Here is an 11,126-nt window from a genome sequence, read left to right as displayed (position 1 = left end):
ATGGGTCCAGATGATGAAGATGTCATCAATGTAGCATAGGTAGAGAAGGGGCGTGAGTGGACGGGAGCTGAGGAAGCGTTGTTCCAGGTCGGCCACAAAAATATTGGCATATTGTGGGGCCATACGGGTGCCCATAGCGGTGCCACTGATCTGGAGATATATATTGTCAGCAAATTTGAAATAGTTGTGTGTGAGGATAAAGCCACAGAGCTCAGCAACCAGGTGTGCTGTGGCATCATCAGGGATACTGTTCCTGACAGCTTGTATTCCATCAGTATGTGGGATGTTTGTGTAGAGAGCCTCTACATCCATGGTGGCCAGGATGGTGTTTTCTGGAAGGTCACCAATGCATTGTAGTTTCCTCAGGAAATCAGTGGTGTCACGGAGATAGCTGGGAGTGCTGGTAGCATAGGGTCTGAGTAGAGAGTCTACATATCCAGACAGTCCTTCAGTGAGAGTTCCAATGCCCGAGATGATGGGGCGTCCAGGATTTCCGGGTTTGCGGATCTTGGGTAGTAGATAGAATAACCCTGGTCGGGGCTCTAAGGGTATGTTGATTAGTTCTGGTGTTAGTGTAGGGAGTGTCCTGAGTAGATGGTGCAGTTTCTTAGTGTATTCCTCAGTGGGATCTGAGGGAAGTAGCCTGTAAAATTTAGTATTGGAGAGTTGTCTGGCGGCCTCCTTTTGGTAGTCAGACCTGTTCATGATGACAACAGCACCTCCTTTATCAGCCTCTTTGATTATAATGTCAGGATGGTTTCTGAGGCTGTGGATGGCATTGCGTTCTGCACGACTTAGGTTGTGAGGCAAGCGATGTTGTTTTTCCACTATTTCTGCCTGTGCACGTCGGCGGAAGCATTCAATGTATAGGTCCAGACTGTCATTTCGACCCTCAGGAGGAGTCCATGTGGAGTTCTTCTTCTTGTGCTGTTGGTGGGAGGGTAACTGTGTATCCGTGCGCTGTTCAGTGTTGTCCTGAAAGAATTCTTTGAGTCGGAGACGGCAAAAGTAGGCTTCCAGATCACCGCAGAACTGTATCATATTGGTGGGGGTGGCAGGGCAGAAAGAGAGTCCCCGAGATAGGACAGACTGTTCTTCTGGGCTGAGTGTGTGGTTGGATAGATTGACGATATTGCTGGATGGGTTAGGGGTACCACGGTTGTGGCCCCATGTGGCAGGTAGGAGTTTAGACAGCTTACAGTCCTTTTTCCTTTGTAGAGAGGTGAAGTGAGTAATGTAGATCTCCTGTCTTATTTTAGTGAAGTCCATTTGTATGGAAGTTTGGTTATTGATGAGAGTCTCCAGGTTGGAGAGCTCTTTTTTGATGTTTTCCTGTTTGCTGTATAGGATGCTGATCAGGTGGTTCCTCAGTTTCTTCGATAGAGTATGACATAATCTCTCACTGTGGTCTGTGTAGTATGTAGATAGTAGTGGATTTTTTACCTTTAGTCCATTAGGTATGATGTCCATCCGTTTGCATTTGGAAAGGAAGATGATGTCTGTCTGTATTTGTGCAAGTTTCTTCATGAGGTTGATGGATTTCCACTCCATACGGCTAAATGCAGTGCCTTGCATGGTGTCAAGTATCAGAGGGGTAGCCGTGTTAGTCTGGTTCTGTAGAAGCAGCAAAGAATCCTGTGGCACCTTATAGACTAACAGACGTTTTGCAGCATGAGCTTTCGTGGGTGAATACCCACTTCTTCGGATGCAAGTGGTGGAAATTTCCTGGGCCAGCAGGTGCTGGGGAGTAGCTGGGACTGGGAAACCTGGGGCTGGGCCGTCTCCATGGGGGGCACTTGCTCCTCCCTCCCCTTCCTGGCCCTTCCCAGGCCCCGTTGCCAGCAGAGAGTGGCCCCCCCAGCCCAGCCCAGAGGTGTCCCTGTCTCAGGGCCCCCCCAGCCTCTGCCCATTCACCCTCTGCCCAGCTCAGGAATCACTCGGGGGAACCATTTCCCACCCGCACAAGGACAAATCCCTGCAGGTGGAAATGGAGGAAACCCCCCAAACCTGAGATCTGAACTGGCCATTGGCGAAGTGGGGTGCCCCAAGGGTTGGTGCTGGGGCCGGTTTTATTCAATATCTTCATTAACGATCTGGAGGATGGTGTGGACTGCACCCTTAGCAAGTTTGCAGATGACACTAAACTGGGAGGAGTGGTTGATACGCTGGAGGGTAGGGATAGGATACAGAGGGACCTAGACAAATTAGAGGATTGGGCCAAAAGAAATATGATGAGGTTCAACAAGGACAAGTGCAGAGTCCTGCACTTAGGACGGAAGAATCCCATGCACTGCTACAGACTAGGGACCGAATGGCTGGGCAGCAGTTCTGCAGAAAAGGACCTAGGGGTTATGGTGGACGAAAAGCTGAATATGAGTCAACAGTGTGCCCTTGTTGCCAAGAAGGCTAATGGCATTTTGGGTTGTATAAGTAGGGGCATTTCCAGCAGATCGAGGGATGTGATCATTCCCCTCTATTCAGCACTGGTGAGGCCTCATCTGGAGTACTGTGTCCAGTTTTGGGCCCCACACTACAAGAAGGATGTGGATAAATTGGAGAGAGTCCAGCAGAGGGCAACAAAAATGATTAGGGGGCTGGAACACATGACTTCTGAGGAGAGGCTGAGGGAACTGGGATTGTTTAGCCTGCAGAAGAGAAGAATGAGGGGGGGATTTGATAGCTGCTTTCAACTACCTGAAAGGGGGTTTGAAGGAGGATGGATCTAGACTGTTCTCAGTGGTAGAAGATGACAGAACAAGGAGTAATGGTCTCAAGTTGCAGAGAGGAAGGTTTAGGTTGGACATTAGAAAAAACTTTTTCACTAATAGGGTGGTGAAGAACTGGAATGGGTTACCTAGGGAGGGGGTGGAATCTCCTTCCTTAGAGGTTTTTAAGGTCAGGCTTGACAAAGCCCTGGCTGGGATGATTTAGTTGGGTTTGGTCCTGCTTTGAGCAGGGGGTTGGACTAGATACCTCCTGAGGTCCCTTCCAACCCTGAGATTCTATGATCATTAGGACCCATGTTGCTCTCAGGACTTCAGTGTCCTCTTATGGACACAGCCCTCTGGCTGTGCCCCACTCAGATCTCTCCCCCTTGCTGGGGGGGGGGGGGGTGTCCTCTACCCAGACAATTGCCTCAGTGGCCAGCTGCAGTCCAGGGTGTAGCCACCTGTGTCAGTGGCTACTGAGGCAAAAGTTGTGAACCTCCAACCCTGCCATCTGTTTCCCTGGACCATTTCCCAACAGACCTAGAACCTTCCTCCACCTTTGTATCAGGGCCTTAGTCTGGCAGTAGTCAGCCAGGAGGTCACTCATGCACCTCTTACCCCAGCACTACTCTGATCACGATACCCTCCCGGCTCCTTCCTTCCTGGCAGCCAATCCTCCCTCTTCAAACTCCAAGGAATGACTAACTGTTGCTGTGCTGAGCAGCTCTTTATATATGGGCTGCTCCAGCAAGCCTTCTCCTGATTGGCTCTCCCAATAAGCCCTTTCTTGATAGGCTGGGTTCTGCACAGCCTCTTCAAGGCTGCCTTAATCTTTCTTCTGCTTGTTTGGGGCAGACAGCCCACCACACATGGAAAGTGGCAAATGAGAAGTCTGGAGCTGAAGGAAAGGTTACCATGACTCAGAACTGAGCCGAGGTTGCTGCGACTGAAACACAGATCACTAACCATTATATGATCACAGTGACTGGTGGGAGAGGCACATGTTAGAAGCCCTCTGTCTACTCAGCTGTGACTTTCTGTGCACAGAGAGCCAAACACCTCAAGGTCTGCAAGTCTTGAGGGAAATGGGGAATGTCTGTACTTTAGAATTTGCAGGTGTTGACTTGAACCATCAAATGAAACAGTTGCAAATACCTTCTTTGGGCAGGCACCATGGCTTAGCTGGCTAAAGCACCTGTTTAGTAAACAGGAGATCCTGGGTTCAACTCCCAGTGGTGCCTTGGTGTATAGCTTTTGTCTCCTCTGCTCACATTTTCCTGGGTCTTCCTAGGAAACAGAAGAGGCCTCCCTTGGTATCCAAGTCATTGCTTGCTAAGGAAAAGGCTTCTTTGGAGAGAAGCATTGGAAACAATCAAATCACAAACCTGGAGTTGATGAAAACGCTGCTATGACTGGCATTGGCATGGCGGTTGCTTCGACTGCAATTGCTGCAACACAAGAGCCTGCGCCACACATCCTTGTGATTCCCTGGAGATGTTCACACACAGATGTCATGTCACCTTCCTTTTGATTGTCATTGATGAAAAATGGAGCGGTTGGGAGAAAAGTCCCAGAGAGTCGCACCGTGGCTAAGCTGGGTGACTCACCTGCCAGGTAAAGTGGAGTTAGGGATGCAGCTCCCAGTAGTGCCTTAACAAATGTGTCTGCTCTTCCCACCTTTTGGTGAATCTTTTGCAGAAACAGAGAAGACTGCCTCTGCCTTGCAATGCAAATGCTTGCAAAAGAAACCAGTTGTTTTTTCTGACAAGTGTCAGAAGGAGGCACATAAGAAATGTGGAGACAAGGAAAAGGTCATCGTAACTCAACTTGCATCCATGGCTCTTGAGGCCAGAACGCAGAGCACTAAGCACTGTATGACCACAACAAAATCTAATCATTACACCTTATTACACTAGGCAGTAGTTAGGTCAAGAATTTTCTCATCCTACTGGATGTTACCCTCCTTAATACATAGAATTCCCCCTAAAACCTGGATTACTGTCCCCAGATGACCTTCATTTTCTCAGGATTCCTGCTGCTTCCAGCATAGGTGGGGGAGGAGAAAGGCAAAAACATGATGCCACAGTCTCCTATTTTATATCCTTAGTTCAAGAGTCTAGAAGACACTTGCCCAGACGTGTCCGGGTGAGTCACTAGGTTGGGGAATCCTCCTGGTGTGGTCTTGTGCAACTGAGTCATAGACTTGAGCGGTCCCCACAGTGTTGTGTTTGGGCATCTGTCACTGAATTGGAAATCCCTTAATTACAATTCCTCTGCTGATTCATGGCTGTTGAACACCCTCCTCGGCAGGGGTCACTAGCAAAATTATAGCCTATTTCAGTAACAACCATACAGCAAAATGCATAACTTCACACACCCTCATGCTATACATATTTGGACAGAATAACCGATTTCAGCAGATCATGACTTTTCATATGATAACTTGCATGGAATGGTTTGTAGGACATATCACAGCCATATATGAATGATGACTATGTGAGCTACAGGGAGCTATTTTGAAGTACATCATGTCACAAAAGCCTCTAGAGACTGGCCTTTGGGAAGAGCTGGCTGAAGAGCCTTCTGAGTAACTGAGAGATCCAGGCTTGGCCCTGCCAGTTTGTGCTTGCGAACTAAACTTGTCCGTTGGGCTCCCTTTTTTGTGTCTGTTTCGCAGAAACAGAGCAGAAGTTCTTGGCCAATCCTTGAAAGTGCTTGTTCAAGACACAGAGAGCCTCTGTGCTGGGGCAGGGGTAGGGGTGCAGGAGGTGGTCGGGGGTGGAGGTGCTTACCTCGGGCAGCACAGCTCCCAAAGTGACTGGCACACACTCCCCTCCGGCAGTGGCTCCTAGGCAGTGGGATACGGGGGCGGGTCAGCTGTGGCGTTTGCACTCAGGGCTGCAGGGATATGCCGGCCACTTCCAGGAGCAGTGTGGCAGGGAGGGAGGGGGCAGAGTGGGCAGGGAGGCGCCTTAGCGCTGCTGGCACATCTCCGTGTGTCACTTGGGGAGGCATCAGGTCTCTGTGGGCTGCCTGGGGCAGGGGCAGTGGCCGAGGGGGCTCGGGCCACCCCTTTGCCTCCTCTCTCCAGGCTCCCAGCCCATCTTGCCGGCCGACAGGGATTTTAGGGTGCAGCAGCGCAGGGAGCAGGAAGGGCGAACCACAGCGGCTGCCTCCCCCACCACATGCAGGAAAATGGCTTGACCTGCTGGCCCCATGGACTAAGGCACCAGGCCTCCAGCTTGCCCCATTCGACCCAATGGGTTGATCTTGTGGCCAGAATTATTTGCAGTCGGGATTTCCCCCAACAGTGCCCCACAGGGGTCCAGGGTCAGCTCCAGCACAGGCCACACAGGAAGGCTTAATGCTCAAGCTGCAGCACATGCTGGGCAGGCTCTAGGCCAGGCTCCCCGTGGCAGGAGAGAAGAAGACGACTGGGCCCCTGGAGGCGCAGGCTGGGGCTTCCTGGATCCCATTTGCTCACAGCCAGTGCCCTGCCCCCACTCCCAAGTCATTAATGGCTCCCCCAGGTCAGCCAGAATGGAGCAGCGGTTTTCACTCCACCAAGTCCACTTATGGCTTACAGGCAACTCCCAGACCCACCATCTCGGCCAGAAAGGAGCCCACTCAGCCTCGCCATTGCTGCTTTTCCTTCCCCCCAGAACCCCCCTTCTCCTGGGCTGCAAGGAGCCATCCCTGGGAAGCCAACAGGCAGGCACAGGGGTCTGTCTCCCAGCAGCCAACCGCACCTCCATGGGTTTGGCCCTCAGAAGGGCAGGCGGGGGGTTTCCTGGATCCCAGTTGCTCACAGCCAGCCCAGCCTCCACCTCTAAAACCATCAGTCATGCCCCCAGGTTGGCCATAAACGAGCAGCCATTCTCCACTTGGACTCAACTTTGCTTGTTTTCCTTTCACCCAGAACCCCCCTTCTTCTCCTGGGCTGCAAGTAGCCACCCCTGGGAAGCCAACAGGCAGGCACAGGATTCTGCCTCCCAGCAGCCAACCGCACCTCCCTCGGCTTTGCAGAACGAATGGTGACGCTCTACTAACCCCATTTAGCCGCACTGAGGCGCTTAGCTTCTGCCCTGCCTTCCTCAGCTCGACTTTCCTCTTTTCCCCCATTCCTGCCTCACTTCCTCCTTTGGCAAGTCACGCCGAGGAGGCCAGCAGGAAGAGCCGGCCTCCACCGGCCAACCTCCAACAGCAGAGGAGGCCAAGCCACAAGCCTCCAAAAGGTGACACGCCGCACTCCTCTAGGTTCTCCAGCCTGATGTAAGGTGCTTTCTCCGCTGCTGTCAGCACCTGTTGCATCGCAGGCGTATATGAACAAAGCTCTTCAGTCAGTTTGATTGGATAGCAGAGTCATTTATTTCTCTCCAGCATACATCTTTATACTCTTGAAGCAGGCAAGCAAGCAGTTGCTAATTGGTTAACAAAATTAACACAGCCGCAGCTGTAACCCCATAGGGTAATTATCATCCTAACACCTGTTTGACTTATCATCCTATTTACAATTAGCTGGCCGCTCAAGGCCAGCCCTTTACACACAGTTCCCAGCGTAATCGGCTCGTCCCAGAAGCCTAAACAATCTCAGCATTTCACATTCCATTCCCAACAAGCACCCTCTGTCATGCGGGGGTTGGAGTTATCCCAGGGACAGGCCAACAGGAGAAGGAGGAGGCCTTCCTGAACAGCAAGGGGATCTGGGAAAAGGAAGCCAGCATGTTTCTGCACCAGGGATCTTTTGTGTGTTAGGCAAATGCGATAACCACTACACTACAGAAACTCCATCTACTTGGCTGTTGCTCACCCTGGCACAGACCGATGGACAAACCTGGAGAAAGTGGTGACAACCCTTCAATAGGTCAGCTGGCAGAGCAGAGGACTGGAGCGGGCACTCAGGAAGTCGTCCTTACGTCGCCCTTGTGACTCAAGCTTGAGGGAGAGCTTCTTTTTCTTCCCCTTGCTGACAAAGAGCAAGAGAAGAATGAAAGGTCAGGTGGGCCAACTCGGTGCAGAAGCCCATGCTGTCTTTTCCTGCTGCATAGCCTGAAATGAGGGACTCGTGGCAGTTAAAGGAACTGCTGCACTTTCAGAAAACATCCCACCCGTGCACACAGAGGGACAGAAGAGCCTGTTAGTCTAGCACGCTCCCAACTGAACTACTTCAGCAGCTGCTCAGTTTCTTTTTGACCTCCTGCTTTTCTGTCTGGGATGTTGTTGTCAGCTGTGGCACAGAAAAAGGACGTCATTGCGAGTGGCCCATGAAGACAAGATTCACTTTTGCCTTCCTTGCTCGGCTTTACTTGCTTCCTCGCCCTATTCCTGCCTTAGTTCCTGGGTTACCTGAAGGCGACGGGGGGCCAGCAGTACCAGGAGGAAGTTGGGCAGCTAGACCTTGGTGGCAAAAGTCCTGCCGCCACTTGCCACCCCACTCTCTTCTCCCAGCGTCACATATTGGCCACCAGGGACTTGGGGCCCAGCAGCGCAACGGAAGGCAGTGGACAGAGCCACCCTCGCCTTGAAGCTCCGGCTCGTTAAACCACATCTTCAGTCGCTGATGGCCAATGAGAGACCGACATCGCTTGCTATTTTAGCATTTGGAAATGCCATTGGTCAGTCATTGGATCTCTGTAATGCTGTTACAGAACAAATGAACACAGAATCTCAGTGTGACATTCTATACCTTTGGGGGAGCGGCTGTAACCCCCATAATCCTCATTTTCATGTCTTCGTGATCTTACATAGAGAGCATGACTTGTAAGGTATCAGGGAAAGGATATGATCTGCTGAAAGTCATTTCTCTACCCATAGATGTAGACCATTCATGCATATGAAGTTATGAGAATTGTGCAGTGTGGTTGTCACTGTGCTGTAAGGTGGTGGAGTCAGCCAAATATTAGCTCCCCAGTGGCAACAGCAAGGAAAGTAACCAACACCCGGACAGGGTGTCAAACAACCCATCGACAGCCATTGCCCAGCAAGGGAGCTACAATGCAATGACTCACCTGCATGAGGACACCCCAGGGGAATTGCTCAGACTTGCTTGGAGAGACGCAGTGATGCTCACCTGACTCTGAAGGGGGGAGGGGGGGCAAAGCCATGAGGGAAGAAAGGACATGATAAAAGGAGAGACATTCGCCAGGCTTTATCTCTCTCTGCCACCTGCGTCTACAGACACCCCCACACCAAGCACCTGAAGCGCTGATGAAAGGGGAGAGCCTGGCTGAGAAGCCACCAGCCAGCCTGTGGTGAGAAGCATCTGAGTTTGTAAGGGTACTGAAAGGGTTAAGATCAGCTTAGAATTAAAAGCAATGAGGAGTCCGGTGGCACCTTAAGGACTAACAGATTTATTTGTGCATAAGCGTTCGTGGGTAAAAAGCCCACTTCTTCAGATGCATGGAGTGAAAATTGCAGATAGAGGCATAAATATAGATTGGAACATGAAGTGACGGGAGTTACCGTACAAGGGGAGAACCAGTGTTGAAGGCTAATTCAGTCAGGGTGGATGTGGTCCTCTCCCCATAATTGATGGGGAGGTGTCAATACCAAGAGAGGGAAAATTGTTTTTGTCGTGAGTCAGCTACTCCCAGTCCTTATTCAAGCTCAAATTAATGGTGTTACGTTTGCAAATCAATTGTAACTCTGCAATTTCTCTTTGAAGTCTGTTTTTGAAGTTTTTTTGAATGGCTACTTTGAATTATTGGGTGTGAATGTGTAAATGTGCTATTGACTATACAAGTCCCATATGGTCTCATGATCTGGATTCCTGGTTTTCACCCAGGTGGCCTGGGTTCAATTCCCAGTGTGGGAATAATGCAGAGCTTTTGCTCAGAGGGGAGGCAGGAAATGAAAGGAATGGGAAGGGATCCTGCCAGCAGGGGAGTTGGACAGTGTTGGAAGGGGACCCCAGAAGTGGGGGTGGGGCAGTGGTCTGGGGGGGAAACAAGGGAAGGATCCCAGCTCTGTGGGAAGTTGACATTCTGGAGAGCACAATTTTTGTGTAAACACACAACCCAATGGCAAAATCTTTCCATCGATAATCATCAAAACTAACAGATGGTGAAAGTAAGAAACATGTTACTTGAGAACTTATCCTATTCTAATCCTCTAGGGTTCCCTTTTGCCTTAGGCACCACCACGTGGGCATTTCATATCCCTCATTTTCACACAGACACACAATTTCCTTTGCACAGATCCATGAACAGCAAAACCTCCCTCTGTCTATTGTCTGAGCCAGGGCATTCGATTCCAATGAAACCTTCTCTCCTGCAATGGCAATGGTCAGACAGAGGGGATGCGTCCACCTTCCCCCTGGCAGTGAGATATTCACTCTCCTCTTCATGCTGCTGTTGTTATTCCATGAGTCAGCAAGGGTGGAATAAAAAGCTGAGTTTACTCCAGGGTGAGGAAAGAAAGGAGCCACCAATGCCCTCAAAAATCTCAGTGCCCAGAGAAAACCTGCCTCTGTTATTGGACTCCCAGAGGTGCTGGCGATACAATGGGAAAAGGGACTGTCTGAATTGCCAAGGCAGGGAATGAACAATCTACAGCAACATCATTAACCACAAACACACTCTAATCATGCTCCAGCCAGTAGGGAAATGGGCAGGAATTCTGGCTGTTCAGCCATGGCCACACGTACAGAGCTGCACAGCAGTGAGTGTGCTGGGGAAGCTGGTCTGAGCAAACAATTTGTAATGACCCTTCAGTGAGAAGAGAACCAGAGTCTAGAAAGGCCCCTCTGTTAAGTGGTTGTGGCTGAGGCCTTAGGTAGCTGGGCTAGAAAACCATGGGGGTCTTTCTGTGAAGGTTTGATCCTTGCCAGCTAGGCAAGGCTGGTGTGTGGTGTCTCCATGGCTGTACTTCCAGGGTCCGATCACAACAGTGCCATAGGGAGCCAAGCCTAGACATATTCAGAGGCTAAGGCCAGGTCAATGTTTCAAACAGTGAGTCTATGCTGCTGCAGCTCAGTAATGGAGATGCTCTGTGCCAGGGTTTCTCAAACATCCTTTCACTGCAACCTCCTTCTGCCAAAATAACTTAATACGTAGCCCTGGAAAGAGGGACCAAGCCCCTCCACTCAGGGAGGGGGGGGAGTGCCAAAGACTGAGCCCCAGTGGGGGGAGGGCAAAACCAAAACCTGAGGGATTCTTCCGTGGGGGGGCTCAGACTTTTGGCTTCAGCCCCAGGACTTAACAAGTCTAATGCCAGCCCTGGTGACCCCATTAAAACAGGGTCACGACCCACTTTGCAGTCCTGACCCATAGCTTGAGAACCACTGCTCCATGCTGCGGGGGGAGAGTTTTCCTGTTGGTGTAGTCAATCCACTTCCCCAGGAGGTGGCAGCTCTGTCATGGGGAGAAGCTATAGCAGTGGGGGTGCAAGCTGTGGTGTTGACCACATTTAAGAAGTTTA

The 11,126-nt window shown here is 50.8% G+C and overlaps 1 non-coding gene across 1 annotated transcript; it reads left to right on the top strand.

Moving 5' to 3' along the window:
• Positions 1–3,875: 3,875 nt before the first annotated feature.
• Positions 3,876–3,949, top strand: TRNAT-AGU. Its single transcript has one exon. It is a non-coding gene; the product is annotated as a tRNA-Thr (tRNA).
• Positions 3,950–11,126: the final 7,177 nt, after the last annotated feature.

The sequence above is a fragment of the Mauremys mutica genome, unplaced genomic scaffold (genome assembly GCF_020497125.1).
Source record: "Mauremys mutica isolate MM-2020 ecotype Southern unplaced genomic scaffold, ASM2049712v1 Super-Scaffold_100070, whole genome shotgun sequence".
NCBI classification, from domain to species: Eukaryota; Metazoa; Chordata; order Testudines; family Geoemydidae; genus Mauremys; species Mauremys mutica.
Note: the sequence above shows the minus strand (reverse complement) of the source record. Positions and strands in the feature narration are given on the sequence as shown.